The 27,564-nt window shown below is 44.8% G+C and overlaps 1 protein-coding gene across 4 annotated transcripts in view; it reads right to left on the bottom strand.

Moving 5' to 3' along the window:
- Positions 1–27,564, bottom strand: part of ETV6 (ETS variant transcription factor 6) — a 217,818-nt gene that overhangs the window by 71,447 nt on the left and 118,807 nt on the right. The window contains exon 2 of one of the 4 annotated variants that reach the window (XM_028491015.2): positions 14,826–14,958. The exons of the other annotated variants lie outside the window; for them this stretch is intronic. The gene's annotated coding sequence lies outside the window, so the exon portion shown is untranslated. The remainder of the gene's footprint in view (positions 1–14,825; positions 14,959–27,564) is intronic. 4 annotated transcript variants of the gene reach the window in all.

The following is a 27,564-nucleotide window of genomic DNA, read 5'->3' as shown; positions in this document are numbered from 1 at the left end:
GCACTGAGTTTGAGGCAGTGGTCCTTTTAAAACGCAGAGCTGTGTGACTGCTTTGCTTAAACATTTTCAGAAGCTTCCCCGGGCCTCCTCAGCCCCTGCCTAACTCACCATGTCGCATGGACCTGCTTGCGATTCCCAGAGGCGCCACATTCTCTGGCCTTTGCACGGGCCACCCCCTCTGCCTGGGATGGGCTGCTGCTGTTTTTGGCCGAGTGAACCATGCATGCTTCAAAATATGCTAAGATTTCTCAAGGGTCACCTTCTTGGTGAAGTCTTTTATAAATTACCACCCCAGGAAGGATTTGACGTGTCTCACTCATGTCATCCTCAGAGGTGGTGAATAGTGCAAAAAACAAACAAACAAACAAAACTGTGATGGAACTGCCTTTTGCATAATGTTTGAGTTTCAAATCCTACAACGATTGCCGGTTCCAGGCATTTCTACTAAACCCAGAACACTGTTCTTTGCCCCCAGTCAAATGAATCTGTTTGTTGCATCCTGTCCACAAATACCCTCAAACCTAAGTCATCACACCCTTTACCTGGATGCCCTTTTCCTCTGGGTCAAATCATGGGAAATGGAGACGTGAGCTCACGTCTGGCAACAAAGGGCTTTCAAAGGCTACACCTCATTTGGCCTTCATAACAGCCGGGTGGGTCAGTGGTACAGACATTATTGTTCTTATTTCCAGCTGAGCACGCAGAAGGGAAGGAGGCCGACTGGCTTGCTCTAAGTCGCCCAACTAGTTCAAGGTTAGGGCCAGGATTAGAAGTGAGGACTCAGGCTCTCGGTCCCGGGTTCGTCTAATACACTGAACTCTGAAAGCAGAGGTGGCCCTGTGGGTCAGTGTCCTCAAAGGTACTCTCCACACTCATCCACCTGTTTACAACCAGGCCCCGGGGAACCAGTCACCTTAAAGGGTGACCCTATTCTATCAGGGGATTATGGGCATCAGGGAATTGCGGATAAGGAATCGGAAGACTTGTGCTTTGGTTCTGGCTTTGTCACCTTCCTTGTTTGGATAGGACTTAGCTAAGGCATCAGTGCCTCTGAAAATGTTTTCTCCTCTGTAACATGGGAGTGACTCTTTCTACCATGCCTACCTCGCAGGGCTGTTGTGAGATCACACGAGGCAATGGACATGAAGGTCGTCCTTCGACATTACCATATGGCTGCATTCAACGATAAGCAGATACCCTATTCGCGGTATGCTTCGACTTCTCCAGCCAAGTGTGTGAACTGCTGGACCACAGGAGAGTGGGGTACATCCTTTTCTGTTGCTTTAGGGCCTCTGTTTCCTTCTCCCTTAGCTCTTGCTCGGTGCCAGCCCCCAGCTTACTGAGCTGAACCTGCAGAAACAGCAGCCAGGTCCCTGCCCCTGTGCCAGGGCTACCCTGGTGGCAGCTGGCATCACCCTGGATGCAAGGCAGAGGTAGTGGGAGAGTGGCACTCTGCTCACATCTCTTCCCCTGGGGTGGCTTGTTTTTTAAAAAAAATAAATTTATTTATTTTATTTATTTAGTTTTGGCTGCACTGGGTCTTCGTTGTTGTGAGGGCCATGGATCTGAGCCATTGTGATGTGGAGGCAAAACTACTGTTAGTCTCTGAATGAGGGTGTCAAAGCCTGGCACGACTCAGAACGCCTAGCAGAGATGGGCTAAGATCTCAGGGAGTAATGGTGGGGACAGTTTAGGATGATCTCTCCCATACTTGGGTGACAATATTTATGATACTTCATATCTGCCATACCTGCTCTGAAAAAGAAATTTTGTTTCCTGGTCAGATTTGAGCTGTCACCACCTGTAGCTTGAACCCAAAATATTGAATTCTTTTTTTTTTTTTTTTTTTAAACAAGGTTTGGTTTATAATGCCAGGAAAGGATAAAATATTTAAAATCGGTACTACTCTGGGAATTCACGGTGGACTTGGATTCCCTTAAAAAAGATTTGAATATAATAAAATAGATACAACATAACAAACCCTACTGAATACAATTTCATTTTCTTTGATTCCTGAGTGGGTAATGCAGGATCTTACAGAAGTTCAGGGTCACTATTATAAATATCAGCTGTCATTGTACTGGTGAAATACATAATGTGCCAGTTAATAATAGCTTTACGAAGTCACAGAAGATCAGATAATAGAGGTTTTACTGTAACTGGGTTCATGATGGTTAAGAGAATCAATACATTTTCCAAAAGAGCCTAAATCACTTCTAGGAAATAACTCATGCTCTGTGAGAACAGAACAGGATTTACAAGGAAGTGCTTGGTACCCGCTGGAAGAAGGGTGCTATATAATTGTAACTTGTTCATTCTGTGCCCAAGGCCCTATCCACTAACCATACAGGCTCTCCTTAAATGGAGTGGAAGATTTCTCCAGTCTTTCCTAAATCCAAGGAACAACATGCAGCTCGGGATGGGCACATCACGAGAAGAAATCTTTTAAGGTCATGTTCAGAAGGACCTTTTGCTTAAAGGAATTTGGACTGGAATTAGAGTTCTCAGCTCTGACTTGAAGAAAGAGAGGGAGAGCAGGGAATGAAGGAGAGAGGGAGGGGGAGAGAGAGAGAGTCAGAGTCACACCACACACCACTTAGCCACCAAGGACAGAGCTTCTGCGCTGTTTCATTAGAACACAAAACCTATTCTGTTGACAGGAGTCCGCTGTGAGCCAAAGTCAGTTCACTTCCTTAGCGTCTGGGGTCCCATCATTCTGAGTCATGGCCACATTAACTCTGTTACTGAAAAAGCAAGAGCGTGGCAGCATGGCCAAGCCCACGGCACCACCAGGCGGGGAAGGTTTCCCCCCAATGCACGACAGCGGGACGGGGTGCCCTGGGCGTGGGCTGCAGAGAGAAGGGGAGGGGACACTTACTTTTCAATATTCACCACTTTCTCTGTAGAATTCAGTTCTCCCTGCCTGGGGAGCAAGGAAATTTCTGATTTCCTGTATCTCTTCTAACACAATGAATCTCGCCATCCCGGGAGGGCAGCTTAGCTGTGGCTCTGGCGGGACAGAACTGGCCTGGCCGGGTAGCCACTCGGCAAAGGGAGGACATTCACCCTGGGCTTCCTGCGGCCTCATGAATGTCAGGGAGCCCCGGGGGCGGGGAATCACTAAGTGATAAGGATAAAGACCAGTCGGGGTCCCTGTGCAGCTTTAGGGCAGATTTCTATTTCCCCTTGTGGTGGAGAAGCAGATCCCGCACTGCATTCAAACACAATACGGTCTCCAGCAAGGAAGAAATGAAACCCTTGAAATCTTCGGCCCTTCGTGTGGTACCCTCCCCCGCTGCTCTAGGGCTCACAGAAGCCTTTTGTTACAGTCCTAGGAATGTGTACTTAATAGAGAAAGCGTGGTTTTGTGGTTGCTGTGAAAGAATACCGAGAGCCGGGTGGAACAGACCTGCCTCTCAAAGCCTGATGGCGGCCTGTGTCAGGGAAACAGGGAAATTCACCAGAGACCGTGTTTCCCCAGCGCTCTCCCCAAAGTGCAGGAGTGAGGGGCACGAAATAATCCCAGACAAGCATTAAATGTCCTCAGGTGAGCGAGTGTCAGGGACAGGGGAGTTAAAGGAGGTTTGCTGCATTGCTGGCTGTGACTAATGTGGCGGGGACCTGAGAATTATTTCCGTATCCTCCCCTAAGGGACTTGTGCAGAACATAGGCAGTCTGCTTACCGTGACTGAGTCTGACAGCACGCAGTCCAAAATACTGCAAGGAATTAGAGGTGGAGGGGACCTCAGAGCTGACTGTCACCAGCCTTCTGGTAATCAGGCAAGATTCGTGCAAGATTCACATGAGTGTGACTACTTTCCATTTCTCCAAAATGGGGACACTAGCTATGATAATGAATAAGGAAATGATAAACAGTACTCTGATCAAGTGGAGAAAGGTCCCTGATGAACAAATACCTCATTCCACATAAAACATTTTACAGTGTTATATAAATTTTAGGTAAAGCCAAGGCTTGGAATCAGTCAGCATTAGGACATTTTTACTGCCACGTGCATCTGATTTCAAAGTGACGCTTTTAGACAAGGTCAGCCTTATGCAAAATTCTGAAGCAGGCAAATTCCATCTCGGCTCCCCACTTCTTTGCCCTTTTCCTTGCAATGACAGCATAAGGTATCATGGAATAAGGAGAAGCACAGGCTTTGGGTCAGGCAGCTCTGGTTTAAGTTCCAGCCCTGTCCCTGACTAGCCTATGACCTGGGCAGGACACTTCATCTCCTGTCTTCATTTCCTCATCTGTAAAAAGTAGATCTCAACTCACAGAGACTGCTGTGAAAATTACACGTGTGAAAGTGCTGGGTCCTCAGCAGGCACCAGAAATGTCACCCTTCTTTTCTTCTTTCCTCCCTTCCCATCCCCCCCCACCCCTAAACCTGTGTCTAGTGATGTACACATCCCCCCATCCATTAAAACACACTTCCAGGAAGAGATCTAAAAATGATTAATGTTCTAGTGAAATGACCACCCAGTGCTTAATGAGCCATCTCCCTAGTCTATGGGCTTTCTTAAACAAAAATCCACGTTCAAGGGGTAAAATGCTAAGGGTAGAAATCCAGGCACTAAAGGAAGGGCCAGGAAGTATTCTGAAGGCAGCAAGTCTTTTATGGAAACTCTGAAGCCAGACAGATAAGCAGATAACTACAGTGTCAGGGTCACCATGGAATGTTCCAAAAGACACTCCTTCTTGGAATTATCACCAGTCTTTGCTAAACCGTCTTTTCTTTTCCTATCGGCTGCCAAGCATTACATTTATGGAAACAGAGGATTTCTCAATTTTTAGTTAGATTCTAAAGGAGTCCAGTAATCTAGATACCACCAGAGTGTGAAGTAAAAGACTGGTTGAGGTTGAGATCCTGTTATAAACAGTATCTGGGTGATGAGCAGAGAAGAAAAAAAACAGAGAGGACCAATTATTTGCTGTACCACTGCTACGTGTGGTGGTATGAGGCTTGCTTTAATAAATGTCATGCAACTAAGAGTTTAAAGAACTTTCTGACTGTTGGCATTGCTTCAAAATGGCAAGACTGCCTGTGAGACGTTGAGGTCCCACTCTCAGAAGCGTCCAGGCAGAAGGTGGATGGTTACCACCCAATGAAGCCACAGGTGGAATACCCATACCGGGCAGGGGTAGACCAGATGACCTGGAATGTCCATCTAAGCCCAGGAATCCTACTCTAAAGCTATAAAAGCAGCGGCGAAGAAAAAAGAAAACAGTAAGTTTGAATCCTCCAGAAGGTGTAGGTTATTATTAAAGATGGACCCAATTCAGCTTTCCAGGTTAATCCTAATCAGAAACAGAGTCAAATCGGATCTGTGGCTCTTGCTAATGTTGACAGGCAACCATGTTTTAGATTGGCTCTTGCCAACTGGAACCTCAAGTCACAACAGGTATTTTTGTTTTAGTATGGCTTCTCTTATACTAATTCACACTTAAATTTTAAAAGAAACCATGGATTGTGGCACACAGATGCTTGATTCTGAGCCGTAGGGCCTCTGGCAAAGACACAGATACTCACGCATGCACCCCCCTTCACCCCTCCCCCCATACCTACACCCAGCTCTTTCTAGGTCTTCAAAAATGCATTTGAATTATTAGTCTGCGCTCTTTCTGGAGTAAAGATGTGTTTTTCCTCATGGGTTTATATTCAGGGGTTTTCTATTTGAAACTTGGTGCTATTGTGACCCCCTCAACCCCTCTGTGAATTCTCACTCTGGAGCATCACAGCCCAGAAGGACTCAGGAGAAAAGGGGGCTGGGGTTCATGACCCATGCTCAGGGTCAGCTCACAGAAGTCTTTAAGTAAAACGCCCTATTTCTTCCCCAGATTCCTGAGATGAGTTTTACGAAGCGTGGGTGGGGATGTGGCCTCATTATAGCGTGGGTGGGGATATGGCCTCATTAGAGCCTAAGGGACATCTGCAGACACTGATCCCTCCCAAAGGAGGATGCAGGAAGGCAGGAAACTGAAGATAAGGAGCTGGTGCTACTTAATCAACCATGCATCTCGTGGCTTCTCTGTTTTATTTAAAAATTTAAAAAGACACACACAGACAAATATATAGTTCAATGAAATTATAAAAATGTACGCTAAGTCAAAACATAATGATGGTTTGGAAATGACCCATTATTTTGGATTATCCATATCATCCTCCTCTTCTTAGAACAGAAAGTCAATAGTTGAGTAAGCACTTCTCCTGTTTTACTTGTTTATTTTCATTCCTCCCCTCTTACATCTTCTTTTCTCCTTTTCCTTGACATCTCTTCAGGTTCTTTCCTATATTCATTTTGTGTCTTTCCTTCGCTGTGTCTTTACTGTACTCTTTTCTCTTTCTTATGCTTTCCTTCCTCCCACTTCGTATCATTATAAGTAGGTCGTCCAGGTACCCCTGCTTCCCTGAAGTCACATAGGTCTACTCAGCCTTCCTCTTCCAAGCACTCCTTTATTTTTCCTAGGTACACGTTTCGGGTTCCATGACCCAATTCCAACGTGTGGGGTTTGTTTGGGGGTGGGCAGGGCACTTGCCACACAACACCAAGCAATTCTCAGACACCGGCATAGTGTCCTACAATTCAGCAATTCTGACACTATCTCCCTGGAGAAAGCATCCGATTCCACAGGCTGAGGGCTCAGTCTCACAGCACTGCCTCCCTCTGCCACAACTTCAGACACCAGATGCAAGGCCACACTGACACCCGTGCTTCTAACCAACAAACAATAAATCAGAAGTTCCCACCACTTCCTCCTTCCTTGGGTTCGATTAATATGCTACAGCGGCTCACAGAACTCAAGAAACATTTTACTTACTAGATCACTGATTTATTATAAAAGGATATTATAACTCAGGAACAGCCAAGTGGAAGAGGTGCAGAGGGCAAGGCGTGGGCAAAGGGCGGGAGCTTCCATGCCCTCTCCCAGCTCACCGTTCTTCCAGTACCTCCATATGGTCACCATCCCAGCACCGTCTCTGAATCCAGTCCTTCTGGATTTTTATGGAGGCTTTATTACATAGGCATGATTGAGTCGATCATTGGTCATGGTGACTGATTCAACCTCCAGCCTCTCTCCCCTCCCCGGGGGTCAGGTGGGTGGGACTGAAAGTTCCAACCCTCTAATCACATGACTGGTTCCCCTGGCAACCTGCCTGCATCCCCAGGTGCCTCCAAAAGTCACCTCATTAACATAACAAAAGATAACTGCGCCACTTTGGGCACTTGGGAAATTCCAAGGGTTTTAGGTCTGTGCCAGAAATGAGGATGAAGACCAAATACTTATTTCTTATTATAAATCACAATATCACACCTACTGTCTTTTCTATTTTTCTCTTAGCGCTTTGTTGCCTGGTACCACCCCCTTCAATGTAGTTTTCTAGGATACCTTGTCAGGTACTTTTTTCTTCTTATTGTATCCTAGGGAGAAAATGGGTGGTGGATGGATGGAAGTGGTGTGGCCATAATTGTGGAGAAAAATACAAAATTCACGTTACAGCTAGAGTTGCTTGCGTGGCAACAATGGTTTGTGGGGTCCAAGCCCATAGTTGAGATTTTGGACTAAGCTACGTATGCCGCCCTTGCTGTCAAATGTTTGAAAACTTTGCTGACAAAAGAAATGGTTTATTCTGAAAATTCTAGGAATGTCTTGTAGGTATTCTTTTTCAAGTGAATTTTATGTTTCTCTTTCATGACCCTTTCACTGATTTATGGGTGCGTATATCGCTGATGATCACTGGGGAAGGGGGCTGCAGGGTAGGAAAGAGAAAAATATATGCTCCTATTACTTAAGAAGAATGTGCTAAGGTACCTTCGGTCAAATAACTCGTTCAAGAAGTAATTCCTATTTTTGCAAAACTTCTTGCGGCAAGAGTAAAGGTGATAGGATACCACCTATCATTCTTCTCTTCCCAAAAGGAAATAAAATCTGTGAGTCCAATCAAACAGCCATTGCTCTAGCAACAAAGGCACCTCTGGCCAGATGCATCGTGTTTCACTGGGAAGGTGGTTAGTTTACATAGATACATGCAGGTAAAGCCTCCCCTCTTTAAATATATGTTCCTGCCTGGCAGTGAGTAAAACCTAAAGTGGATTATCTGCTTAGTCTTTACATATTATTTTATTATGAGACAACTTTTTCCTTTCTCATCCACCTTTCAACAGGCTCAGAAATGAAAAAACTTTCATTTCTGAGGTTTCACAGCACAGCTGTCAACCTGATAGCCTCGGGCCCCACCTGCTCATGACTAACGAGCCCTGCAAATTTAAGAGATCCCAGCCCAGAGCCACTGTTTCCTAAGCGGAAGCCTGGCCACGCACGTGTTCCTTGAAAGCCCCTGTGAATCTGTACTGTTCTTCACTCTACCAATTTTCCCTACTGCTACACATTCCTGCATGTGCTTCATAAAAAGTAATGTTTGAAATGTACTATCAAAATCTACCTACTCTCCAATGTGCATTTATTTTCTTTGAAATTTTTTAAGATCAAAATTGAGTAGATGCCTGTTTCTACTACAATTTACAACTGCAAGTAATTTCTACTGAGCTGTAAAAAGCCATACAATGACAGCAGTTGCATGAGAACCAGATTGCCTATTTATGGATAACTTTACAGCCTAAGCTTACCTGGAGATTTGAAACTGGTGGGCCTCAGACTCTGCCTGCATCTTTAAAACCCAGAAAGAATTCTACAAAACCAAGACCATTCGTCAATGTGACAATTCTGCTTGTTGACTTGAATGGGGAGGGACACCACCAAATGACTATTAAAAGTCACTGTTTTCCTTTAAGGAATATTCAGCGTGTTCAGAAATGTCAGGTCTTGAGTGAAGGCTGATTTCCGGGCTCAAAGGATGAGCTCCTAGAGTTGAGCTCATCAGCTTCTTTGGTGCTGGAAGAATGAATACCACGTACATGTGCCCTGAAGTTCAAAGGCCTGAAACTTGCCAATTTATCCCTGCAATGAAAGTGCAACTCTTTGGCCAATTCTTTAAAACAGCAATTATCTTACAACTCAAATAAAAATATATTAAAGCTTAAAAGTTCCTTGAGGACAAGGGCCTCCGCTTTAATATTTTACTGTCTGTTGTCTATAGCATTTTGCATGTTGCCAGGCGCACTGTCAGGAAACTTTTTTACACGAAAACCTAGGATGACTGCTTCATTATCAACTTACATTGATTGACCAGGACAAAGGGGTAGAGAGCTACCCATTTTTCTTTGGTGTCTGCTTCCTTAATAGTTCCCAACTACTAACTGATAAAATACATTTTTTTAAAAAATGTATTTTATTGAAGTATAGTGATTTACAGTGTTAATTTCTGCTGTACAGCAAAGTGACTCAGTTATACATATGTATATATTCTTTTTCATATTCTTTTCCATTATGGTTTTTCACAGGATATTGAATATAGTTCCCTGTGTTACACAGTAGGACCTTGCTGTTTATCCATCCTCTATATAATAGTTTACATCTGCTAATCCCAAACTCCCAATCCTTCCCTCCCCCACATCTCCTCCCCGTTGGCAACCACAAGTCTGTTCTCGATGTCTGTGAGCCTGTTTTTTTTTTTAATAAATAAACTTATTTATTTATTTATTTATTTATTTTTGGCCGTGCTGGGTCTTCATTGCTGCGCACAGGCTTTTCTCTAGTGGCGGCGAGCTGGGGCTACTCTTCGTTGTGGTGCATGGGTTTCTCACTGCAGTGGCTTCTCTTGCTGCGGAGCACAGGCTCTAGGCACGTGGGCTCAGTAGCTGTGGCTCGCGGGCTCTAGAGCACAGGCCGGCCCAGGGATCGAACCCGTGTCCCCTGCATTGGCAGGCGGATTCCTAACCACTGTGCCACCAGGGAAGTCCCTGTGAGTCTGTTTTGTAGATAACTTCATTTGTGATTTTATTTTAGATTCCACATACAGGTGACATCATATGGTATCTGTCTTTCTCTTTAATTGGTAAGCTTCTTAATCAATCTTCCTGCAGTATTTGCTTTGCAGTATAATTGGAATACCATCAAATTCTTATCCTTTAACCTTTCCACCATCTTCCAAGTCTACCTTCGTCTGAGGTGTGGACAACAGAAACTTCCTTTTTATTAGACTTTTGGGTCCCAGAATGGTGCCTCTCAATTGTTTCTTACTTTATACCTTCCACTTGCTTGATTTCACAGGTTATTCGTCGACTTGATATCTCGATTATACTGTTCTACTGAGGGGCTCCGGCGACTCGTCACTGTCCCCAAAGATCACTGCAGCCCCTCAGTAGAACAGTAAATACATGATATCATTGAATGCTCACGACTCTGTGCGGTCAAGTGTCTGGTTTACAAGAGAAGAACCAAGATTTTGCGAGGTCGAAGGTCACTCAGGTAACACAGTCATGGCTACTCATTGTTTGCAGGACAAAGACCAAAATCTTTAACGTGACGTTGCCTCACTCTCCCTCACCACCCTCACCCCTCGCGGTTCTGTAACGTGTCGATCTGGTTTCCCACGGCAAATCCACCAAATGTCAGTTGGCCGGTCGTTCTACTCCTTGAAGACCAAATCCTCTTCTGGACTCAGGGCTTTCACACACCCTGCTCCCCTTCCCGGAAATAATCCCGCCTCCTCTACCCGATTAACTCCTGCTAAGCTTTTAAGTCTCCTCCTAAATGCCATGGACTAGGCCAAGTTCCCATGCTTTGCGCTCTCAAAGCCTCCTGCAGGGCTGCACTGATACGCTTACCCTCGAGTGTAACCATCCGAGTCATACCTGTGTCCATCCCTGCCCCCGTCCAAGGTCCCACTAAACCGCAGCAGAAGCATAAAAAGGTACGAACCCGTGAAGAGACAGAATGGGAGAAGCAACAATGGTAGTTGAGAGGGGTACGCAACATTTTAGAGGATGGAAAACAGATGGACAATTGGTAACCGACTCAGCAGAGTGGGACAGCTGAACCCTACCTGCCTGCGAGGGGACATGCCAGCAAGACACAAGCTGGTTTCCCTGACAGAGCACCCCCAAACCTCAGAAACTAGAGGTGCCAAGTGCCTGTGAAGGCGGGGGGGGGGGGGGCGGGGAGGCGCTGTGGGCATCTGTACTCCATCCCTCCTCACCCGCCACGCCAGCCCGGCAGCTACTCCTCCTGGTAGATGACAAAACGTTTGCTGGCTGGAATCAGGTTGAGTCAGAGGATGAGAAGGTCCAGGAGAGAGCAAGGCTGAGAACACAGGGGAATTCAGTGGGAATCCGCATAATGAGTGATAAAAGCTCAAGCCCCTCCCCAGCTTGGCTCCTTACAAACAAGAGACCACAGGATTTCTTCGGGAGCAAACTCACTTGCCCCAAAGACTTCTGGAGTCTGCCGTGAGACAGCCAGATTTCCATCCAATTGGACCATTACAGTTGGACCCGCCAGGCATCAAGCCCCACCTGTGCACACAGAACTGCCAATCGCCTCTTTGTACAGACACCTAAGAGTCACCATCCAATTTAAAAAAAACAAACAAATGACAAATCAAGCGGTGAAAAGTGCTACGGAGGAAAACAGTGCAGGGTAAAAGGGGATGGGGAGCGAAGGGGGATGCCATTTTGGATAAAGCTGTCAGGGAAGCTTCTCTAAGGAGGTGATATTTGAGCAGAGACTGTGCCATGGGAATAACTGGAGGAACAGCCTTATAGGCAGACAGATAGCAAGTGCAAAGGCCCTGAGGTGGGAGCACGGGCAGCGTGTTCTAAGAAGAGCAAGAAGACCGGTATTGCTGAAGAAGAACGAGCAGAACAAAAGGTGATACAGAATGAGACTGGAGAGGTGTACAGGGTTTATCGGGGCCAGATCATACAGGGCCCGGCAGTCCACACTCAGTGTCTCTAAATGTAACTGGAAGCCAGTGGAGGTTTTGCAGCAGTGAAATGACACAATTTGATTTCCATTTTACAGCGGATTACTCTGATAGCTGTGTGGGAAATGGACTACGTGGCTGGTGTTAATTCCTGGGGAAGCATCAATCTCCCCCACTACACTGTAAGCAACATGAAGGCAGGGGCCGTATCTGTCTTGGTCACTGATATATACCTAGCACATCACAGTAGACAGCAGTCACCCGATAAATTATCTGTTGAAAGAATGAACAGAACAGCAAAAGTAGAACTAAAATTAGTTCTGAGACTCCAAAGCCTGTGGTCCTTCTAACACACTAAAAGATAAAGACACACTAAAAGACTTCCAGAAAAGATAAGGCTAGCAGACGGTCCTGTGGTACTTTAATACGATTTTGGTGAAGACCATCACATAATAATAATATCTTGGTTCGGTCTACAGCTATTGTGACATCACTGTGATCTATTTTAAAGTAAGAATACATTGAAAATGACAATTATTCTTATGTAGACAAATTGTGCTAATTAGTGTTTACAATGTCACTATTTGTAACATACTCCAGTTAATCCCAGTCTATAATATGAAATCATACATAATACCAACAGTAAGTTACACTGCAAACAGGCCCTATTCTTCTTCTTTTTCCAAGTGCCCCTGACTAAATCACTGTTTTGCATTTCCATATTTAAAGCTTATCCCAAGGCATTTTTACAAAGATATTTTTCCTCGCCTTTGTAAGTACATTACATGCAGCAATGAGAATTCACCATTTTTTTTTTTGTTTTTTTGTTTTTTTGCGGTACGCGGGCCTCTCACTGCCGTGGCCTCTCCCGTTGCGGAGCACAGGCTCCGGACGCGCAGGCTCGGCGGCCACGGCTCACGGGCCCAGCCGCTCCGCGGCACGTGGGATCCCCCCGGACCGGGGCACGAACCCGCGTCCCCTGCATCGGCAGGCGGACTCTCAACCACTGCGCCACCAGGGAAGCCCGAGAATTCACCATTTTGAAAATCAATACTCAGTTCATGAGGAGTTGAAAAAATTCACAACTTTTACGCATTCTAGAAACAAAGTCCGAAACCCTGCTCCCTTTTGACTTTTATGATTCATTCATTCAACAAACATGTATTGACACTATATGCCAAAAAATGAAAAATATCATGTATACAAAGATAAACAACGGTCTCTGTCTTCGAGGGGTCTAACAAGCAGACTTCTTATCAGCCAACAAATTTCTTCCTGGTTAATTATAATTTCTTTCATGCTTCCCTAATTTGCACGAATATAACCACAGAACGCCACCTATAAATAGTCCAGTTCATTGATTTCCTCTGATGCTGGAATAATCATTTCCTATAAAGAAAGCAAGAAAGAACCCCAGCTTGTGGCAGAAGTTTGGGGAGGTGGGACTCATAGAAGCTTCCACTGAATCTAGGACATTTAAGAAAGGAAGGCCACAATACCCCCTGAAACAGGAAATAACACCTATTAAGAAGTTTGGAGAGAAGTGAACTTGGCTTAGGGCAAATCAAGTGATTAAGAGACATCCTTCCAGTAACTGTCTAACCATATGGAAATAGCTAGAAAGAGGACAGGGGGTCAATTATTTTTATTATATGACAAGGGCAGGGCAAGTAGTAATGAGGCTACAGGTCACCAGGGAAAATTCAGGCTAATTAGGAGACCGCTTGGTCTCCTAATTAGCCTGAATGTAAACTATGAGCTGGGCTATGAGAGTTGCTAAGGGAACCTACAGAATTCTCAACACTGGAGATATTCAAAGTTCAGTTCAATCCCAAGGGATGAGTTAGGAATAATTAACTTTGCTCAAATGATAGCAAACAACAAAATAATCCACCAGAGGTCCAGAGCAGGTCAAATGAACGTAAAGCCTATCGGAGAACTTTGTGCTATGGTTTAAGGTTGGTTATCGTGTGGTTTATACCCCAGACAATTCACACTTGGTGTTAAGAGAGCCATGTCGCATGCCTAGTCACCTGTGTCCGCCAATGACAAGGATCAGCTAAAATTCCCAGTCTCTGTGTGATGGCTGAAGAGAAATGTTTGTAGCACTCATGAACCCATAACACTGAAGAGTCATAGGCATGTATCTAAACATGGGTTGAAAGAATCAGATCCAGAATCTTGAGACACGTTCCAGAACCCTCTCCGTGCTTCCAGACAGAAGGTCCCTGCACGTACCAGTCTCTTTAGAAATCTAAGCTGTCCTTTTAACTATGAGGGCTGATCTTAGGAGAACCTGCTGATCATAAGTTTGAGCTTCTGGAAAATGCCGCCCAAGTGAGGCTCCTGAGGCTTCTGTACACTTGCACTTTCTTGCCCTCTTAGACTTAGAGAAAGTGGGGACGGACCTTCCCAGCCTCCTGGGCAGCTGAGGTTTGGAGGTTTAAGTGGTTCGTGTTATCAGACCCCTGCAGTGTCCTAACCAACAGGAAGTTTCCCCAGAGTTTCCATCACAGGAAATTTCCTGTGAGGAAGCCCTTACTGCACAAACAAAGACTTCTTCAGCCCCCCTGCCCCCCAGAACCTGCAGAGGCAGCTGAAGCGGCGTGGGCAGACGGGGGTGGGTGTGAAACAGGGGTAGAAGGCAGCAGGGGTTGAGGGGAAGACAGCATGCAGCATGGGAAGAAACGGAGGGGAACAAAGAAGTTCTTTCACTTCCTTTGGCCTTGGGTTTGTCAGACAATTGCTTACGAACTGACACAGGCTGGCTTTCACCTCCTGGTCAGCAGCTTCATCCCTGGCCAGACTGAACCTGGAGAGAAAAGACCGAAGCAGAGTGAAGGTTCTGCTGGTCGAACCCCATCCTTAACCTCTGAGTCTGTTTCCCCATCTGTACAGCAAGGGGCCTTGTGACGATTAAACGAGATAGTTTAATCCATACATTAATACTAGTCAACTACGAGGTATCATATAAATATAAGATAGTACTAGCTTTACCATGACAATATCTTCACTACAGCAAATGCCTGGATGATAGTATGTTATCTGCAGAATAGCGAGGTCTCTCCCTGGGATGACCATTCTTTATCCTAGTCTCCGTCAAGGCCATCGAAAGGAAACAGAGCACCAGCTGTGGAAAGGGAGCATTCGATTACATTACATACCTGGATGTTTGGGTGACACCAAGAGTCGTTAAACAAGCTTTTACTTTCCCAACTGTAAGGAACATTTTTAAAATGTAGGAAATTGGCCTAATTGCTCTAGGCCACAACCTGAGAGTGGCCTCTTGAACTAAATCAGATAACTCTGGAGAAAAATTTTGCCTTTTTCTTCTAAAGGCCAAGGTCAGAGTTTTAAAAAGAAAGGTCAGTTGAGAGGTCTATTTTGCTCTCTTCTAGTTAATTCAGGTCTCTCTGTTCCCATATTTGCCATTCTGATGCGGGGAATCTCCTCAGAATAATGTAAAACAAAAATCACTCAACCTTTTCAATGAATACAGCTCATCTTTTGTTTCATCTGTATTTGTGCTTTTATTTTTGAAACCATGACATACTTGTGCTACTTCAGAGGGCAGACTCAACACTCAGACGATGTGTGCCATGCAATATTCTGGCTTTTTCATTCTTTCTGGTGAACATCTGGCCACATACTCTCGAAGAACATTTTCAAATGTGACCCTCGTGTTTCAAGATAATTCTGGGGGTTCATTCTGTCAGGGGTCAATACCACTGCCTTTTGTTTACAGACCTGTTGCAAAAACAGGCCTGCATTTCAAGCTTCTAGAGTAAAAAGAGGGGAACCCCCCCAAAAGAGAGAGACAGAGACAGAGAGAGACAGAGAGAGAGAGAGAGAGAGAGAGAGAGAGAAAAGACATAATTTCGGAAGGAAGGGGGCAATGAAAATAGAAACTAAAAATGTGACAATGGAGCCTGTAGGTCAAAGGACAAGAGAGGACAACACATATAGTCAGCAGAGCACACAGACACATATTTTTAATAATAACAAAGGACACTCAGCCTGGTTGGTATGGTATCTCATGACGTATTATCGTGAGTGTCTTTCGTTTAAGCCCCGTCGTTAAGGCCTCCCTGGAACCTCCCCCTAAAATCGAATGGATTCCACTTCACAAGCCTTTATTAATAAGCACAAACCCTGTGGCAGACGTGGCCCCTGTCCTCGAGGAGTCACCCTCCAGCAGGGGATGTGGGCACACAATTAAGTAGAATACAATAATGAATCCCTGTCCAGCGACCAGCCCTGGACGGTCACAGGGGCTGTGCCCGTTAGGGCAGACTGAGAGGGATGGACGGCGAGACAGGTGATGCACAGGGGACAGGATAGTTCTACGTGACCCAGAACGCGGCGTGGGCTGCTTTTCGGTCCTTAGCTAGTCACTCCCCTCCCCCATGCCGGCTGGAGCTCCCCGAGGACATAAGCCACCACCAGGCTGTGATTTTGATTCTGAGACTGGAACACAGCCCTGCCCTTCAGAGGTGGACTCCAAACAGTGGTGAATGGAGGCTGTAAAGAAGTAACAGGCCCTTGGGTGCAAAGCAGAAGCTCTAGGAAAGACTTCCTTGAAGGCCAATCACTGGGGCTGAGGCTGAGAGGCCCCTCCAAGCCTTTCCTCTGCCTTGAGCCAGAACCAAAGCTGCGTAATTTCCAGTTTGTAATGATGAGAGACTTGAGGGAAAAATCTAACGCTCTCACTATCATCTGCTTTGGGTGAGGCACTTTTCTATCCATGATTTAATTCTCACACCAATCCTGAGAGAGGGGAAAGTGTTTTTGTTTTTTATTTCCCAGGTTAGACAAAGAAGCTGCAATGCAGAGAGATAAAGTGTCTTGCCCTTTTTTACAGCTAGGGACTAGGGAGCTAGTCACAGCCCTCTCAGCCTTGAAGCTCCAAGGCCTACCCTACCTCTGCAGCGCCACAGAAACTTCCCTGCCGGCGGGATCCAGCTCTGCCACGCAGCCCACTCAGGGGGCTGAGAAGTCTGGCCACGAGGCGTTCTTCAGAACTTCATACCTGAATGAACCAATCAAAACGCAGGGCTCTCCTGTTGGTTTTGGCTGCGCTTATAAACTGGATTTATTTATCCAGTCTTCCACTACAATTCCGTAACATTTCTTTAACGTTTTCGTAATCAAATAGAAGTAAGCCCAAGAACCAAGTTTCTCGTTTTCTCTCTTCCAATACTTGGGACGAACGAACATCACCAGCTCCAAGGCCTGGACACCAGTAGCCACGGGGGGGCCCTGAGGCTGATGAGGGGATTCCAACTAGCTGGTGGGGCTCAAGAGGAGGTAGACATTGCATGCAGGCCTACCAGGGACGGGGGAACGGGAGGACGCGCGTGGATAACAGGACAGTGCTTTTTGGGGGGAACCCTAAGGAAGCGTCTGGGATGCTGTGAAAGATGGGTGGCCATCAAGGGGTTCTCTTGGCAAGTTTCAAAGCTGTATTCACCCATTCTCTCCTCGGGCTACATGGATAAAAATGTCTGTGGGTAGCTGTCTCCTCTTCTTCCTCTCCCCCCACCCCGCCCCGCCTTTAGTTAATTGCAGCTGTGGTCAAGGGCCTGCAGCCAGAAGTCCCACAATGCACTTCTCCACAGGAAGTTCCCAAGATCTCTTCCTGAACAGGAAATTTCCTGTGGTCCAACAGACATTCCTCTCAGCGTTTATCACTCACATACATTTGTTTTGGCAGATACTGGGTCTTGGGTAAGAACAACAAGAAACGGTTGGAGGGAAAGCTACCCCGGGGGGCGGCGGGGGGGAGCGGGGAAAGCAGTTATTGTCAGGAGAAGAAAGTGTGACAGAATTGACTCCTATCTCAAAGGAAAACAAATAACTAGCAAAATGAACTCAAGAGATCTGAAATGTGTGAGAATGTAAATACGGCTTCCACAGCTATGTACCACTTGAATTTTAATTTGTAACTCAGAGTGCAGGTAAGCTGGCTTTTGGGGGTGGCGAGAGGGGGCCAACTTCAAAGCACTGTGCAGAATTTTACTGGGGTAAAAGCTGGGTTCTTATAATTAGCATGGCTACAAAGTGATTTAGATTTTAAACATTTTTGCAATCTCCTTACCTATGTGCCCTAATATAACTTATTTCCTCATTTCAGAATCCTTCCGATCTCCCCCACTTCTAGGGCCCCAGTCTACCCTCTCCCGAGTGGCTCACAAGCCAGGATTTCACATCTGTCTTACTTCTCTGTAGCCGAGTCCACACTTTTGGAAGCTCCAATGGGCGGTAAGAGGAAAATGCAAGTACCTGAGAACCATCACCATCATTTTCCCTCCTTACTGGCCTTTCTGACTCCTGTCTTATAATCCATCATCCTTCGCACAGTTCCCGAAGTATTTTTTCTAAACACACACAAAGGAGCACATGCCTTCCTTGCCTAAACTCCTTCAATGGTGGCCCACAGTTTTGGGGGTAAAGTTTAATTCTTCCTCTAAGCACTGCAGGCCCCTTTGGCCTATCTTGCCAGTTTTCTTTTCTACCACTCCCCTTCCCTCCAGTCACCAGCTTCTGGTAGTTTCTAGAGCCAGTCGTGCCTCTTCGCTTCTATTTGCCTTCGCCAAACCTGTCTTTACCTTCGCTTTCCCTCATGACCCCACCTTAACCACTTTTTCCTTTCCTAAGTCACTTGCTTCTCCTCTGTGAGCCAATGACATGAAATGCATCCCCAATCACCCTATGTTCTAATTTGTTGGTTAGTTATCTGTCTTCTGCAGAGACAAATTCTTTGAGGGAGAGAACTATCTTATTTGTTTTTGGAATCACAGTACAAAGGACGTGTACCTGACACATAATAGTTGATAGGTATTTGTTGGAAAGATAATCTAAAAGCTTACCCTCGTGTGGTAAGAAAAACTAGGGGAGTGTTCTTTTGTTTCTACTATAAGTGAATAAACAAATAAACAGACTACACAAAACTATCTTGTGTCACAAGCACTCAAACGATCTTGTATTTTAGTCTACGAGACGCACAGAACTGAAATCCTGTCCTTCAAGTCATGCCCTCTCGGAATGTCCATTTTCTCCTGTGCATAACATCAGTCCTATTTATTTTACTTGGGTTTTGGCTGTAGTGAGATGCTTGGCGGTCTGCCTCAGTGGCCCCATAACCTTTCCAGCCGGGCTTACTTAACCCCCTCTCTGGAAGTTCAACTCCACCCAGACTCCAGGTCCAAACCTGCCGTTTATCAAGAGGAAGCTTGAGCCCGGTGGTTCGAGGAATCAGCACCCCAACTGCTGGTTTTACTGGTGCTTTGCTGTCACCCAGAAAAAGTCTTTCCTGTAATGGGGTCCTTCATCTTGGTTTCCCACCCAGCTTTATATTCTACTCCTTCTCCAGGACAGTGTCCTATGACCAAATCCCAGTTTCTATGGCTGAGTTTCTGCTATCTGCTCTTGGAACCCTTTTCCAAAGTTAATGCTAGACCCCAGCTCCCAGCTACGAACAGCCGGCCTGCCTGCCACACTCACCAACGACTGTCGGGCCTGCCTTCCTCCCACTGAGATACCGAAACTTCCCCGCTTGCCCTGACTCTGTGGGCACAGCTGAGGTTTGGAAACTGAATTTCTGAAATAGCATAGCCTTTCATTTCTACATTCCCAGTGCGTGGACTAGTGCTAGGCATTTGTATGAATAGATGATCAGGACCTTTCATGCCTGTGATCACTCTGGGAGGTGTGGACAGTTGTTTCCACGCTTTTATTCCTACCTCATCGGGCTGGGAATCAGAAGATGTGGGTTCAGACCCTCATTCTGTCATTTACTAGCTCGATGACCCTGGACAAGTCATCTACCTTGTTCGCCAAGTCTCAGTTTCCTCATCTGCAGACTGTGGATAACACCACCCAGCTTGTGGGCAGCTGTGAGGGCTAAGGAAAATGACAAATGTCATGGGGCTGGCACATAACAGGTGAATGTGAATCTCGGCCAAGGCGCAGATGATATGGTCAATGTGTTTTTTCCCTTTCCTTTGTGCTCTGTGCAGAAAAGCCTCAAACTCAGTCTACCCTCTCGTCTCAAATGTATCATAACTAGTTCTTTTCACGTGAGTTTCACTCGCAATGTCTTTCCTTCCTTACAGGACAGCAGCTGAACTGGAGGATGAGGTGTCTGCGTTTTATCTGTGCAAAGAGTAGTCTTCATTCAGAGGCAAAGGGAAAAACATCTGAAGAATGTGGCCGAGGTCACCTGATCATCAGGGACTTGCTGTGGCCTCTCAGATCAAGTTCATCACGTTATCTTCCTAGGCTTTCTGAAGTTGAGCTAACAGATAAGGCTGGGGGCCTCTGCATCTTAGCCACCCTTTATTGGGTCCTCACTATATGCCAGGCACCGTACACAGTGCATGGTTTTTAGGAAATCAGCTCTGGATAACCTGCAGTGGCTCCCGACTGTAACTCAGGACGTTCGCTTTGGCTCTAAGAAGTCCCCGTGTGGTGGCCTGATTGCATTGGCGAGTGCCCCTCCTCCATGGGTCACTACCAAGGCTGGAACAGCTGGTGCTCTTCTGCTACCAAGGCTCCGGTTCCAAGGATGGGGAATTGCAGGCAAGAGGTTTTGTGAGGCAGGTCCTGCCCTGGGGCACGCCGGCCAGCAGCGGACGGACAGAGGCCCTGCTCTTCAACTTCAGGGCCGCCTCCAATTTAATCCATGTTTAAACTTAAACTTACCTTTTAAATAGATCCTGATTTAACTACTCCTGCTTTATTTTGACAAATATTACACTCTGAGGCTCAATTTGAAGGAAGCAATTGTAGAAATTAAAGGAAAAAAAAAAAGCATGGATGCAGCTCATATCCAAGGAAACGCTTACACATACACGTGCTGATTTACTCTTAGAGGACTTGTGAACACAGAACCTCAAACAATGGAAGGTTAGGCAAACAGCATAGTATTTATGCCATTTTCCAGAGGAGCGCCATGGACATTAAAGAAAGGTTGCTTTGGTCAATTCAATGGTCACAAAACACATTAAGATGTGTGAGATGATTAATTAAGTTTTGTGGGCAGTTAAAACGGGCAGGCGTAGGGAACGTGGCTCTTTCCTTTGAAGTATTCATCGCCAAATGGGAAAGAGAAAACAAATGTATGCATCAATAGCAGATACCATTGATGTCTGCATGGGAAGATAACGAGGCACCATTTGTTTCTGGGAACCACCAAGTAAAACAATGGCTCTCTCCTGCCAACATCCAGACTCCTAAGGATACTGAGGCCCACAAATCTAAGATGACTGTTTAATCCTGCAGAGGCCCCACAAAGGGGCAAGGGTATCGCATAAAACTAAAACAATCTCAAGAGATTAAACACGTAGGTGCAATGAAACCCACAGGTATGAGAGGCAGGTGCCTTGAGTAACGCTGACCCCTCTGCTCACTGAGTCTCTTCTTCAATTCCACAGCTAGCACCGGGAGGCTATTTTTAATCCCCAGGCTGTAGACAGCTGAGTTGGGTTAGAATAAGATATCTAAGTACCCAGGCAGCAGCGAGACGCCAAATGCCCGGAGCTCACCCTATAAAACTTGCTTGTACCCAAGCAGCGGAGAAAAGAACGTGCTTCCGGAGGAGATCTCTGGGCCAGAATGGTTGAAATCGTCCTGAGCTTAAGGGTCAGACAGGGGCCGGTTTTAGAGGTAGCATCTCCCCTGTCTTTGAGCTTAGCCAGTGTGCAGGTCCAAGAGCTATTTTAAGTGCACCTTGGAGCCGCTTCTATCCGCACACCCACGCCGCTGTCCAGGATGGAGAGAAAAAGAGAGAAAGGGAGGGAGGCTGACTGATTGACTGGGCTTTACTGCTCCTTCCCCGACTTCCGTGGGCTCCCATTGTGCTTCTAAGAAAGCAGGATTCAGCGGGCGTCAGTGCTGTGGGCTATATTTATCGCCATCCAGCTGCCCAGTTGCTGAGCTTTTCACAATTACAAACAGCGGGAGAACAAGACGCCTTCCAGAGAGGCCATTTTCTCATGGTATTTATTCTAGATTTCTCTGGGATGATCTCAGCATTCATATCTTTTTGATAAAGGAAAAAAAGAAAAGGGGAGAAGGAAAAAACCCAGAGGTGGTGGGCACAGTTCTCTGAAGCCACTGCAAAAGAGGGTTATTTCTTCTAGACACAAAAGAAGGACGGTGCCTTCCCGTGCTTTATTTACCGTGCATCCAGGTTGATACCTGGGAAATCGCCTGAAGAGTCATACAGTGCGACACAAGGTAATCGTGAGTCGAGGTAGCTACGCGTCCCTGGCTTTCTTTTCTGCCTCCTGAGAGGCAAACTGGAGCAAAAGGTATTAACAGGGGCAGGGAGGTACGCCACTGGCTTTGGAATCCGACTTAGACTGAATCCTGGCTGCCACCGTCCATCTGTGTGACCTTGAGTAATGTCCTTGAGTTCTCTGAGGTCACCTGCTAATAGTCCCTTAAGAGCGTGACTGTTGGTTGTGAACGAGATGGCACGTGGAAGGAAGAACGGGCATCAACTGGCTTCCTTTGGCGTTTTCTACAACACCTTCTACAGCCCTGCCCAGCGCAGTCTGGAGCACAGTGTCCTCTGGGCCAGGCACCTGGGGTGAGCAGCCCAGAGCAGTACGGCAAAGTGGTATCCAAAGAGGATCCAACAAGTGAGCCGATGTACAGCGCTCAGGGCAGTGCCCGGCACGTAGCCAGCATGCAGTAAGTGCTAGCTGTTTTTATTTTACCCACCCAAAGCTCTGATACTATTCTCCACTGTTCCAACACGAGAATATAGAATTTCAAGATACATTTTTGGATAGATTTTAAAGGAATATTCCTTAGAGTCAAACAATAAAAATGTTATAGACTTAAAAATTTAGTGGATATGAATTTGGTTATTCTGCAATTTTGCACCCTCCATCCCAGCCCCCAACTATGATTTCTATTAATTATTCTATAATTATATAATATAGAGTTCTATAATTCTATTTATTAGTCTATAAATTATACTTGCAACACTGACTGCTTTCGTTAAACAAAGGGTCCCTATTAATTTTCAAATAAAATAACCGTTTAGAGCTTTCTGAGTCACTTAGATGGAAATAAAACCTAAGGCTTTTTAATTTCCTCCCTTCTCTCCCTCAGCTGCACATAAGGGTTATTTGGTTTTACAGTAGATGAATGAAAATTGAACCCCATTAGCAGATGAGACCTGACTCTGAACAAGGATTAATTTAAATGTAATCCATCAGAATCGCGTGGGTTCCCTCAGGAGTGTGGATTTTGTCTAAAGTAAATGCTTAGCTGACTCTGGCCAACACTTCGAAAGTGTCTGCCACTGGGAGAGCAGGAATAAATGCACATCTATCCACAAGAACCTCTTCTAGTTCTTTCCAGGTATAATCTGATTTAAACAAAGGGATGAAACAGCATAAAGAAAGGGGCCAACACACTATGTAAATGTTCTGTATAGAAGGAGAACCAAAGGCCCAAGACTTTGGTTTTCAAGCTCTGTGTGCATGTGTGTATGTATTTACTGTATAAACACACACACACACACACACACACACATACATACATTTATTTGTTGTACAAATTTATTTGTTTGTTGTGTATACAATACTTTGTTTCTAGTCTCAGTTCTCAGAACGGGCTCCTTTGCTGTCTTCTTAAACTACCCTCGACATGATAAGTGCCATCGATGATGTGCTGATTCCTCCTTTCCCCCAGCGTGGTTCTTAAAATGTCTCACTTCTCTCTTCCCCAGAAAACTGGAGTTCTATTTTGTTATGTACTTGGAACCCACACCTGAAGATTCTAATTCAGTAGGTCTGAGGTGGGAAATGAAATCTTTTTAAAAAGATCATCAGGTGAATCGGCTGGGCAGCTAGATTTGAGGACCACTGGCTATAACTATTTGAAAATGTAAAAGTATTATAAAAGTATATCAAAATAACAGTAGAAATTAACACTTACATGGTGCTATGTGCTAGTCATGGTTCTAAGAGCTTTACGTATGCTAATTAGTTTATTATTAATTTGTATATTGATTTCTTTATTGAATTAAAGGGTGCTGGTGTAAAAACAGAACAAAAATCTAACTAACTGGGTTTTAACCAGATTATTCCTTTGATTTCTTACAACAAAGGAGATGTAACAATTTGTGTCCATTAACTGGACATAGGAATACAAAGGGACAACTACCTGTCCCTTAAGTAACACCTTAGAGAAATGCTACACAAGCAACATCTGTGATACAAGTTGTACCTGTCAAGGTTTAAAAAAAATTATCAATAGGAATAATAATTTCAATTGACAGTGAAGTTTCTTTCTGAGAAGGCTTACTGTGATATATACAAGAACACATATATTTTAGACAATCTCCCTATGGAAGAGAGATTGTCAGAATTTATCTGAATTTGAAGATGTTAATTTTAGCTCTGCTCCCTTTCCCCAAACTCCTCTAAAATAACAGCAAAGAGATTTTTAAGAAGGCACAAGGACAAAGACACCAGGAAGAGGAGATAAGAGCAAGAAGGAAAGGGCGGTGGGAGTGGAGTACAAAACAGAAAAACAAGCCAGAAACTTGAAAGCAGATGAACCAATGGTAACTTACTTAGAAGAGACAAGAAAGTGGGATTCTAAACTCATAGTAGGGAAAGCTGTGAAATAACCAGATGTACAGGGCAGAATCCTGGAACTGGTGGAACTGGTTACATCTGAAATCCTGGACCATCGTATTACTGCTCCCCCCACTACCCTGGCAGAAGATTACAAGTTCATGCACTAGAGTCAGTAATATACAGTGACATCCCAAAGAGCTGACACCAAAATGACTAAGTGGAATTAACTGAAAGTTTATATATGGAGGATTAAAAGAATGCATGTATGTTGACCACTGAGACCTCCCCTCACCCCTTCTCCTACTGCACTCCAGGGATGTTGGCAGCTAGACTTACACTCCGAAGCATCGTCCATCTCTGGGGACACTGAGAAGCCAAAGACAAAAAACCTGGAGATACTGACACCAAAGGTATCTCAAGGAAATGCCCAGGCTGGCTCTTCTCGTGGACAAGCCCACCCATGGATGTAGAATTTCCAATCAGTGTGCCATCAGCTCTTCAATATGAGCAGACAAGCAGAGATCACCAGATGTTTGAGCATAAAAGAGAGCAAAACACAACCAAGCAGAAAACCAACAGAAAAAGGCAATGGGGAGAAAACAGAGACAATGCAGGGAAGAGAAAAAATAAGTAGAATAATTATTATGCTTCGATAAGAGAAGATATTGCAACTCTGAAACAAGGACAACACGCTATAACGAGGAACATGTCCAGAAAAACAACAACAACAACAAAAAACCCAGTTGTATATTAAAGGGGTGATGTCAGCAATAAAAATTCAATAGAAGTAGTGGGAAATAAAGTGGAAGGATCTCCCAAAGAGGAGCTTAAAACATAAGCAGGTGGAAAATAAAAGAGAAAAGAGGAGAAAATTACAGGGCCAACATCCTAATAATGGGAGTTCCAGGGAGAGGGCTAAGAAAACAGAAGAGGAAATTTCCCAGAAGAGAAGGAAATGAACGTGCAGATTGAAATGACACGAACAGATTAACACAGACCCACACCAAGGCACATGACAGAGAAATTTCAGAACTTGGAGGATAAAAATGCTCGCAGAGGACAAACAGGCAAACAAAAATAGTTACACACAAAGGACTAACAATCAGAATGGCATGTTCTTCTCAACAGTAGCACTGAAGGGCCATACAATGGAGCGATGCCTTCAAAATTCTGCGGGAAAATTATTTCCTGCCTGGAACTGTATACTCAGTCAAATGATCAAGGATAGGGAAAAAATAAAGATATCTTCAGACAGGCAAGGTCTCAAAAAATTTACTGGCCACCCTCCACTTTCAAGAAGCTACTGGAAATGGTCCTCCATTAAAACAGGGAATAAACTAAAACAGGGAAAAGCATGGCATTCAGGAAACGAAATCAAACTCAAAGAAGAGGTAAAGTGAAGAAAGGTCCAGATGGCAGCTGGGCACCAAGCTAAGCCAAGACCAGAGCAGGTGGAAGGCTCTGAGAGGCTCTGCTTCAGGATTTGTAACACCTACTGCATCCGAATTAGCTGAGAGAGAGGTGAGGCAGAGAGTTTGAATTAGCAACAAGCACCTAAAAAACTAAGTAGTATGTACATGATAAAGACACCATAGTTATTAACCCCAGGGAAAACTAAAAGTTACAGGAAAGGAAAAGTAATCTTTATGGACTATATGAGGCAGATGCAAATAGCATTTATATAATCGTAAGATGTAAACACTAAATACTGATCTTGGGCTTCCCTGGTGGCGCAGTGGTTGCGCGTCCGCCTGCCGATGCAGGGGAACCGGGTTCCGGGAGAGGCCCCAACAGTGAGAGGCCCGCGTACCGCAAAAAAAAAAAAAAAAAAAAAGAATTGGAGGTAAATGACAAAAGAAGCAGTTAAAACATTTGAAAGTGTTTCCCTCTGGTGAGTAGGAAATCAAGAGTGGTAACAATGAAGTGGGTGGCATGGAAGATTTTTGTAACTAACCTTATAGAATTGTTAGCTGTTTAAACTCCATACATAATATTGGTAACCAGAAAAAACAAATAAAGTTACCAGAAGAGAAATGATGGCTCCCGGGAGAAGGGACCCAGAACAAACCACACAAGATGCTAAGTTTCCTTTTCATCCAAGGACAATTCCTCAAGTGCCCATGACGTTGCTACACTTCATGGACCACTTTGTACAATTTTTTTTTTAAAGACAGAATTACTGGGTTTGGTTGTACATCGTGGAGGGAAAAAAAAAAAAGACCCCATTTGTGGGCGAAATAATCACATTAAAGTCTTATTAGTTCGATACTTTAAAAAATTATTTTAAAAGTTTTCAGAGTATCACTATGTAGTATTCACATAGCCTCATGCTAAACACGAATCGTTGGGGGCCCTAATCCTGAGGAAATGATGTCAAGAAAACCGCCTGGGGTCCAAAACAATTTATTCTTGGTCAGCCTTAATCTCTTAATGGGTATTTGTTGAAGGGATTCTTGCTGTGTTGAAGGGAAAAGCATGATGAATGAAGCCTCGTCTCCTTATAAATGTTTTCTTACTGCGGTTTTCTTCAGCAATTAATGTTCCATGCCAGGGTGTTCGGGTGAAAGAAATATGTTCAACAGGGAAAACTGGGATTTCTCACTCGGTCCTTTAAGGGAAAGCTTTTCTTTCTCCTTTTCTTATTTCTTCTTTTCTCTTTAATTCATTTTTGGTTGGATTTGATACTGGAGGGATACAACTTAGGGCTCGTGCTTTGGAAAACTGCTAATAATCTATATAAGAGCCTTGGTTTTTATTCAAAGCAGCAATTTTAGACTCCAGGTAAAACAAATCACTGTGATCCCTTAGACTGTTTTTGGTAATGGAAAACATACTGACCTAATCCTAGCTTAGCTACCAACTCGCTGTGTGATCTTGAACAAGTGGTCTAACCTCTCTGATCTCACTTTGCACGGGGGCAGAATGAAGAACGCGTCCCGGCCTTTTCACCACCCAGAAGTCGCTCACCAACGCTTCCAACAGAAATGTAACGTGAACCAAAGCACATGATGTAATTTTCAATGTTGTAGTCCCCACAGTAAAAAGAAGTAAGAAGAAACAGCTGACATTTTTTTTTTTTTTAAAAGATGTTGGGGGTAGGAGTTTATTAATTAATTTATTTATTTTTGCTGCGT

This window comes from Physeter macrocephalus, chromosome 6 (assembly GCF_002837175.3).
Source record: "Physeter macrocephalus isolate SW-GA chromosome 6, ASM283717v5, whole genome shotgun sequence".
Lineage (NCBI taxonomy): Eukaryota > Metazoa > Chordata > Mammalia > Artiodactyla > Physeteridae > Physeter > Physeter macrocephalus.
Note: the sequence above shows the minus strand (reverse complement) of the source record. Positions and strands in the feature narration are given on the sequence as shown.